Source organism: Hordeum vulgare, chromosome 3H (genome assembly GCF_904849725.1).
Source record: "Hordeum vulgare subsp. vulgare chromosome 3H, MorexV3_pseudomolecules_assembly, whole genome shotgun sequence".
Classification (NCBI taxonomy): Eukaryota; Viridiplantae; Streptophyta; class Magnoliopsida; order Poales; family Poaceae; genus Hordeum; species Hordeum vulgare.
Window position 1 is genome coordinate 10,443,049 of NC_058520.1, and position 9,932 is coordinate 10,452,980.

General features: G+C 45.8%; 1 pseudogene; it reads left to right on the plus strand.

Moving 5' to 3' along the window:
• Nucleotides 1-7,353: 7,353 nt before the first annotated feature.
• On the plus strand, nucleotides 7,354-9,556 carry LOC123441296 (annotated as a pseudogene).
• Nucleotides 9,557-9,932: the final 376 nt, after the last annotated feature.

Genomic DNA, 9,932 nt, shown 5'->3' on the forward strand with positions numbered 1-9,932 from the left:
TCAACACAAGTAGAATTTAAGTTTGCTATAATACCTAAGGAAGTGGTGGTTTGCTTTCGCATACTAATGTTATCACGAGTTTCTGTTTAAGTTTCGTGTTGTGAAGTTTTCAAGTTTTGGGTAAAGTTCTTATGGACAAAGAGATAAAGAGTGGCAAGAGCTCAAGCTTGGGGATTCCCAAGGCACCCCAAGAGATTCAAGGATGCCGTAAAAGCCTAAGCTTGGGGATGCCCCGGGAAGGCATCCCCTCTCTCGTCTTCAATCCATCGGTAACGTTACTTGGGGCTATATTTTTATTCATCACATGTTATGTGTTTTTGCTTGGAGCGTCTTGTATCATAGGAGTCTTTTATTTTTGTTGTGTCACAATCATCCTTGTTGCACACCTAGAGAGAGAGACATGCACCCACCGTGATTTTGTCGAGCTTCACGTATATCTTTTGGTAGACAATTCAGCTCACATGTGCTTCACTTATATCTTTTGAGCTAGATACTTTTGCTCTTTGTGCTTCACTTATATCTTTTAGAGCACAGCGGTGCATGGCTTGGTAGTTGATCTATGCTTTGAAAGTAGTCTCAAAAGTGGTAGTTATCCAAAGGGATACAAAAACTTCCACCTTCATGTGCGTTGAATAGTTAGAGAAGTTTGATTCATCTCAATTAGTTTTGAGTTGTGGTTATGGTAATATTGAAGTTATGCTAATAAGGTGTTGTGGATCTAGAAATACTTGTGTTTAAGTTAGTGATTCCCGTAGCATGCACGTATGGTGAACCGCTATGTGATGAAATCTGAGCATGATTAGTCTATTGATTGTCATCCTTTGCGTGGCGCTCGGGATCGCGCGATGGTTTATACCTACCAACCCTTCCCCTAGGAGTATGCGTTCAATGCTTTGTTTCGATTTCTAATAAAACTTTTGCAACAAGTATATGAGTTCTTCATGACTAATGTTGAGTCCATGGTTTAGATGCACTTTCACCTTCCACCATCACTATCTTCTTAGTAACGTGCAACTTTCGCCGGTGCACAAAACCCACCATTAGCCTCCCTCAAAACAGCCACCATACCTACCTACTATGGCTTTTTCAAAGTCATTCCGAGATATATTGCCATGCAACTACCACCATCACATATGCCACCACGTCTACATTGCCATTGCATGATCGTAAGATAGCTAGCGTGATGTTTCCATTAATGTCTATGCCATGCTAGATCATTGCCACGGTACATTACCGAAGGCATTCCATATAGAGTCATCGTTGCTCTAAGTTTTGAGTTGAAAGTGTGATGATCATCATTAATGGAGCATTGTCCCATGTGAGGAAATAAAAGAGGCCAAAGATGCCCACCAAAAAAAAAGAGGCCAAAGAGCCCACCAAAATAATAATAATAATAAATGAGAGAAAAAGAGAGAAGGGACAATGCTACCACTTTTTCACACTTGTGCATATTAAGCACCATGATCTTCATGATTGAGAGTCTCTCGTTTTGTCACCACCATATAGCTAGTGGGAATTTTTCATTATATAACTTGGCTTGTATATTCCAATGATAGGCTTCCTCAAAATTGCCTTAGGTCTTCGTGAGCAAGCAAGTTGGATGCACACCCACTAGTTTTATTTAAGAGCTTTCACATACTCTTAGCTCTAGTGCATCATTTGTATGGCAATCTCTACTCATTCACATTGATATCTATTGATGAGCATCTCCACAGCTCATTGATATGCCTAGTTAATGTGACCATCTTCTCCTTGTTTTGTCTTGCAACCTCCACCACACTCCACACCATCTATAGTGCTAAAACCATGGCTCACGCTCATGTATTGCGTGAGAGTTGAAAAGGTTTGAGAAAGTAAAGGTGTGAAACAATTACTTGGCCAATACCGGGGTTATGCATGATTTAAATTCGTTGTGCAATGATGATAGAGCATAGCCAGACTATATGCTTTTGTAGGGATAACTTTCTTTTGGCCTTGTTATTTTGAAAGTTCATGATTACCTTGCTAGTTTGCTTGAATTATTATTGTTTCCACGTCAATAGCAAACTATTGTTTTGAATCTGATGGATCTGAACAATCACGTCACATAAGAGGAGTTACAAAGGACATCTATGCTAGGTAGCATAAAATCATCAAAAATTCATTCTTTATCACGTCCCTACTCGAGGACGAGCAGGAGTTAAGCTTGGGGATGCTTGATACGTCTCAAACGTATCTATAATTTTTTAAGGTTTCACGCTGTTATCTTGTCATCTTTGGATGTTTTATGTACCTTTTATATCTTTTTTGGGACTAACTTATTAATTCAGTGCCAAGTGCGAGTTCCTGTTTTTTCTGTGTTTTTGGCTCTTTTCATATCTGATTTTGGAACGGAGTCCAAACGAAATAAAATCCCCGAAATGATTTTTCCCGAACGAAAGAAGATCAGGGGGCCTGTGGGCCAAGCCAGGAGGGCTACAGGGAGCCCACAAGCTCCCACTCCGCCACCAGGGGGCGGCGGTGGGCAGGGTTGTGGCCTCCCTGGCGCCCCCCTGACCTAGATCTTGCGCCTACATATTCCCTAAAAATCAGAAAAAAATCAAGGGAGCCACGAGCAAGCTTCCGTTGCCGCGAGATCTCATCTGGATACCCTTCCCGGCGCCCTGCCGGAGGGGACTTTGGAGTTGGAGGGTTTCTTCATCATCATCATCACCCCTCCTATGACTCGTGAGTAGTTCACTTCAGACCTACTGGTCCGTAGTTAGTAGCTAGATGACTTCTTCTCTCTCTTGGATCTTCAATACAAAGTTCTCCATGATCTTCATGGAGATCTATCCGATGTAATCTTCTTTGGCGGTGTGTTTGTCGAGATCCGATGAATTGTGGATTTGTGATCAGATTATCGATGATATATATTTAAGTCTTTGCTGATTTCTTATATGCATGATTTGATATCCTTGTAAGTCTCTCCGAGTCTTGGGTTTTGTTTGGCCAACTACATCTATGATTCTTGCAATGGGAGAAGGGCTTGGTTTTGGGTTCTTACCGTGTGGTGACCTTTTCCCAGTGACAGGAGGGGCAGCAAGGCACACATCGTGTAGTTGCCATCAAGGGTAACAAGGTGGGCTCTGTCGTAGATATGAGATTGTCCATCTACATCATGTCAGCTTGCTTAAGGCGTTACTCTGTTCTTTTGTAGTTAATACACTAGATGCATGCTGGATAGCGGTCGACGTCTGGAGTAATAGTAGTAGATGCAGAAAGTATCGGTCTACTTGTTTTGGACGTGATGCCTATAGATATAATCATTGTCATAGATATCGTCACGACTTTGCGCGGTTCTATCAATTGCTCGACAGTAATTTGTTCACCCACCGTCTACTTGCTTTCATGAGAGAAGCCACTAGTAAACACTACGCCCCCCGGGTCTATTCACATATATCGTTTCCACTTTCGCTTTTACTTTGCTTTGTTACTTTGTTGCTTTCAGCTCTCACTTGGCGAACAATCTATAAGGGATTGACAACCCCTTCATAGTGTTGGGAGCAAGCTTTTTGTTTTTGTGCAGGCTCTTGTGATACTCCTTCACTGGATCGATACCTTGGTTCTCAAACTGAGGGAAATACTTACCACCGCTGTGCTACATCACCCTTTCCGCTTCGAGGGAACACCAACGCAAGGCTCCAAGGCCACGGGGCAAATCCTTTGCATATTTGCCTAGGAAGTCCCTTAAGGCGTAGCCGTAGCAGAAGGATTCCTGGTGCCGTTGCTGAGGAGTATCAAGCAACACTCATATTTCTGGCGCCGTTGGAAGGTATTTTGTTGCAGTAGCAGACACGTGTTGTTGGAACAAAAGGTTGAAGTGTTCACCGATCACAAGAGTCTCAAGTACATCTTCACCCAGCCTAACCTCAATCTTCGACAAACTCGTTGGGTAGAAATGCTCCAAGATTTTAATCCGAGCGTTGAGTACACTCCACGCAAAGCTAATGTCATGGCAGATGCTTTGAGCAGGAAAGCTTACTACAAGAGTCTTATTCTGAAGACTCTCCGGCCTGACCTTTGTGAATCTTTTAGAAAGCTCAACCTGCAGTTAGTACCTCAAGGATTTCTTGCAAATATTTAGATCTCTCCTACCTTGGAAGACCAGACCCATTTTGCTCCGAACCGGAACTAATGAGATGAATCGAACCGGGACCAATGCCTGGTATTGGTCCCGGTTTTGGTTTGAACCGGGACTAATGGTCTTTCGGCCGGCCGAAAGACCCTTTTTGTACTACTGGTATACGACATCTCATTTGTACTAAATGAAACCAAGTGAATCTCAACGAGCATGTTAGGTAACTTGATCAATCGTAAAAGTATTATCAACAACATTTTTTATTCTTCAACGATTCTTTTACTAGACCCGACTTGTATGTCTCTTTTTCTATGCCTTGGAAGTTTCCATAAATAGATCTGCCTAATGTACACTAGAAACCAATATTAAAATATTTCTTAGTGTGTATATGATTTAGAGATCTCTACCATGATATTCAATAGTATTATAAGATATATGACGCAAACATATATATGCAGATTTTTAAACACTACATCATTTATGCAATATTACAAAATAAATTTGAAAATTTCTTTTAACAGTAAAGAAAAAATTGTACATCATAATTTGTTTATTTTTAAAATGAAAATTTTCAGTAATATATGTTATGATTGTATATTAATGAATGATACAACAATTATTTGGAAACATTCTTACTTGACTCATTAATAGAAAAATATATTATATACAACTATAGGATGGTACACTTATTTAAAAATGTGTAAAAGTTTAATATGAACAAAAGTTGTTAATATAAGCTGGTCCTTCTCCCCCAAAAGAAATAAATTAATCTGGTCCTTCCACGGTTGCACCTGAACTAAAAACACCTGCGAGGAGAAGCGGAAGCTGTCCTGCACCGAGATAACGGCGCCGTTAAGAATAGTCTAGAAGCAACAGCTCATCGTCGCGGGCGCTCTATTTAACCCTCGGACCTGACCGCTCTGGACTCTTCGCTGCCCTCCCACCTCCAAGACAACGCGAGCAAAGCAAAGAGAGAGAGAGAGAGAAAGTGAGGTCCCGTCATAGCCTCCCCCGCCACCCGCCCTCCCACTCCGGCGAAGAGAGGCACCGGCAGGTTCGCGATGGCTAAGGCCGTCAAAGACGTCGCGCTCGCGCCCAAGGTCTTCCGCGAGATTCTTCCTGGCGCCCAGCCCAGCAGGCAGGTCCCCGTCCAACACAAGGCTCGCGGGATCTCTGGTCCGACCAACCACTTTGGCGTGCTCCCGCTCGACGTCAGTGGAGATGGCGAGGGCGACGATGACGGCGCGGCGATGGCGGCGGACGGTGCGAAGGCGGCGCCGGAGGCGGACGACACCGAGGCGGAGGCGCACTACCGTAATAACCGTCGTTCTCGACAACCTTATCTATGCCGACGGACACCGTCGGCATAGATTGATGTACGCTGACGATCAGGGAAAGGCCGTAGGCATAGTTAAGCCATCGCCGCCGTCGGCACATAGGCAAGGCCATCGGCATAGCTACTTCATTTTTTTATTTGAAAAAATCCAAGTGGCAAATCTATGTCGGCAGCCTTGTCGTAGGCATATATATATTTATTTTTATTTTACTTTTTTAAAAACTTTAGATTTGATTAATTTAAATCAAATTTATATAAACTTAAAGATACACAAAGTATATATGGATTTGGGGTAGAATTTTCCATAGATTATGAATATCCAGTTTATTTTTTACTTTTGAGTATGTTAAAAATGTAACCTCATGTAATTTTGCATATAGGTCCTTGTACTTAGTAAAAATAACAAGAAATTGATACTTACTTTGATTTGGACAACATTTAAATGATTTTCTATCATAATAACACATCGGGTCCTCATATATGTGTGAAAGTGATGTGTCATGCATAGACCCCCGTCGCGATGATCCGAGGTGTGTCCCCCCTTCACCGACGGGACTCCTGCCGTCACTTTGAGTGGGGAAACCACCGCGTCGGGTCGACACAGAGGGAATCTAGTGGTGGGTTGGGCCTAGACCATGTTCTGAAATGTTCCTATGGGCTGACCTATTGGAACCAGGTGGAAAAGTCCACTGGTCAAAGCCCGTGTGACGCAAGTCAAAGGCCTAGATCCCCGGGTCAACGGGGTTAGGGTTATTCCGATCAGGTGGCTTTCGGGGGTCGCTATGCCATTGAAACATCACATCGGGTCGTCATGCATGTTTGGTAGTGATGTGCCATGCGTAGACGCCCGTCGCGTGGCTCTGGAGTGTGACCTCTTTCACGGACAGCACTATTGTTCTCACTTTGAGAGGGTAAAACGGCCACGCCGGGTCGGCACGGAGGGAATCTTGTGGTGGGTTGGGGCCATAACTTGTTCTGAAATGTTCTGATGGCTGACCTATCGCAACCAGGTGGAAGAGTCTACTGGTCAAAGCCCGTCCGGTGAAAGTCAAAGGCCTAGATCTCCGGATAAACGGGTCTAGGTTTAGTCCGGTCGGGGAGCTTCTGGGGTCGCTATGCCATTGAAACATCACGTCGGGTCCGCATGCATGTCTGAAAGTGGTGTGCCATCCGTAGACGCTCGTCATGTGGCTGCAGAGCGTGACCGCTGATACGTCCATTTTGCATCATGGTTTCATGTTGATATTTATTTGAGCTGTTTTTACACTTCACGGTACAATACTTATGCCTTTTCTCTCTTATTTTGCAAGGTTTACATAAAGAGGAAGAATGCCGGCAGTTGGAATTCTGGCCTGAAAAAGGAGCAAATTTGAGATACTTAACTCTGCGACTCTCCCATCATTACCATCATTTTCACCAAGTACGTACGATAAAACAACACTAACTCTGTAGATAGAAGATCAATCCTAACCAACCTCTATCTCCTGTAATTCTCTTGTAAATCGGTTGGCATTGCGCCTATATAACACGCATACGTCCCTGCCTAAGAGGCATACGTTTCTACCCTACTACTTCTCACAAAGTGATAATTTTGTACTAAATCAGTTTGATTTATTTTGGAATGGAGGTAGTACTTTTGGAGTCTTTGACTGACTCGACTGTGAGTCTCTAACTCATTGACCGCCCAACCAATAATCTACTAGTGTCAATCAACTTGCTATATTATGTTATCAATCAACTTGCCAATATTATGTTATCAATCAACTTTGCTTATGAAATCGTTAAGTCATCGCGATGCAAACAGAGCTTATATGAGGAGTACTGGAGAAGAGACCGGCCGGACATAAAGGAGATTTCGAATAGTAGCAAAGCTAGTAGCTTACTTCTGCTCCACATCCAGCAAAATATACAGGCAACCATGCCTGCAACTAGTGCGCCACTAGTACGAGAGCAACCATGGCTTGCGTCTTTCTGCATGGTCGTGGCGTTGCTTTGCTCTACTGCATCCTGCTCCCAGCTAGCGACGGCGCGTTCGTGTACCTGCTGCGAGGAGGAGACCAAGAAGAGCGACGACATCGTCCACTACGGCTTCTCTTCCTTCGACACAAGGGACCACACGGCCTTGTTGAAGCTCAAGGATGCAACCATAACTGGGGGAGCCTTCCAGCTGACTCCAAACACAATAGCCAACGATTCCTACCTGTTCAACAAGTCTGGATCCATTCTCCTTCTGTCTCCGGCCACGCTGTGGCACGTAGACTCTCTCGGATTGAGGCACGACGCCTCCTTCAACACCTCTTTCGACATCAAGATCGTGAGAGCAAAGAAGAAGGCAATTGGCGAGGGCTTTGCTTTCGTCGTCACCCCCTCCCTCGATGGCCCTCCGATGAGCAGCCATGGTGGCTTCCTCGGCCTCACAAACACCACATCCAAGTCTCCCCCCAGCAGCTTCGTCGCCATCGAGTTCGACACGGCCAAGCAGTGGTATGACCCCGACGACAACATCGGAGCATTGTCTCCCACTATGCGGTGTCGCTCTCCTCGGTCCCCCCTGGCAACCTTACGATCTCACCAAGCATACAACGGCGTGGGGCACCCCAGGGTATGCATGGCTCCCCAGGGCCAGGAGCAACCAGAGCGCGCCGTCCTTGATGCGCCTCTCAACATCAGCAACTATCTCCCACAGAGGGCCTTCATTGGTTTCTCGGCGTCGACGGGGTAAACTACGAGATGCACGCTATCCTAAATTGGAACTTGACGCTTGACAAGATCCCCGGTGACGACCGTCACGGCGGGCAATGGAAGGTGATACTCCCCGCAGTCCTTGGTACGGTGGCTGTAACAGCCGCCATGATCGCCGCCGCGGCATTCTACTTCCATTCGAGGTATAAGGCGCTCAAGATGGAGCTGAAGCTGTCCGAGGCTCTCCGACGGCTTCCCGGTACATCCAGGGAATTCAAGTACGCCACCATGAAGAAGGCCACCAACAACTTCGACCAGGAAAGGAAGTTAGGCAAAGGAGGCTTCGGCGCCGTGTACAGGGGAACACTGCGTTCTCTAGTGCCTGGAACGACCAAGTCCGGTGTCGACGTCGATGTGGCAGTGAAGAAGTTCACACGCAACGAGGACCGCTGCTACGACGACTTCCTCGCAGAGGTCGATGTCATCAACCGCCTACGCCACCGAAACATCGTGCCGCTCGTGGGTACGAAGTTCTTAGCCAGCCACTCAATCATTTTTGGTCATGTATATTTTTTGGGTGTTTCCTTTTTTTAACCGTGATTATTTTCAGGTTGGTGTTATCAGAAAGGTGAACTCCTGCTCATCTACGAGTACATGCCAAATGGCAGCCTCGACCAGCACCTGTTTGGCACGCGTGAAACCCGGCAGCAGCCCGACACCCTCCTTGGATGGAACACCCGCTACGACATCATCAAGGACGTCGCCGCAGGGCTCCACTACGTCCACCACGAGCACGATCACATGGTACTCCACCGTGACATCAAGGCGAGCAACATCATGCTCGACTCTTCCTTCCGTGGCCGCCTCGGCGACTTCGGCCTAGCCCGCATCATCACTTGCTTGGACAAGAACTCCTACACGGATATCGGCGTTGCAGGGACATGGGGCTTCATACTTTCATAGCCCCTGAGTACTCGAAGAGCCGCAAGGCAACCCGCAAGACCGACATTTATGCGCTCGGGGTGTTGATCCTGGAGGTCGTCACCGGAAAGCGAGCACTCAATGGCTACCATGACTCCTTCCAGCTGCTCACCGACTGGGTCTGGACGGCACACCGGGAGGGGAGACTGCTTGAAGCCGTGGACGATGAGCTGGTTGGAGAGTTTGACGCCGACGATGCTAGTCGCTTGCTGCTTCTTGGGTTGGCATGCACCAGCCCCAACCCATCGGACCGCCCGAGCATGAGAGAGGTGGTGCAGATCGTTGCCAAGTCCATGCCGTCGCCAGACGTGCCAACGGAGAAACCAACCTTCGTGTGGCCGCCAGCAGGCGGCTGGATCCCCATGGAACTTGATGAACCAACGATGATCACAAGAGCGCAATGGGAGGAGGGCTCGTCCGGTAGCAACGATGATGCCCTGACGGCGACTACAGCCTAGCGCCCCATTGCCATCACCTTCATTTCCTATGTGTCAGAGATTATGTTGTTATTTCCCTAAAGAAAAGAGTGCGTATATGTACTTTCATCAATTTCTGTAGCATACTTTTTTGGTTCACAAATATATAATAGTTTGGATATTTCAATATAAACCAAATACGGACTGAAATAAATGAACAAACACTCTAAAACATGTCTAAACAAGTTAAAGCATCGTATATTTCTGAGCATAGGGAGTACATATCATCCATCTATCGTCCATCCTACCTACTCCCTCCGTCCGGTAATAAGTGTAATTTTTTCTTTTTCTGTCAGTTAAGCTAATTAAATTTTGACTAACTTTCTTGAGAAAAGTGCTAACATTTATGACATCAAAT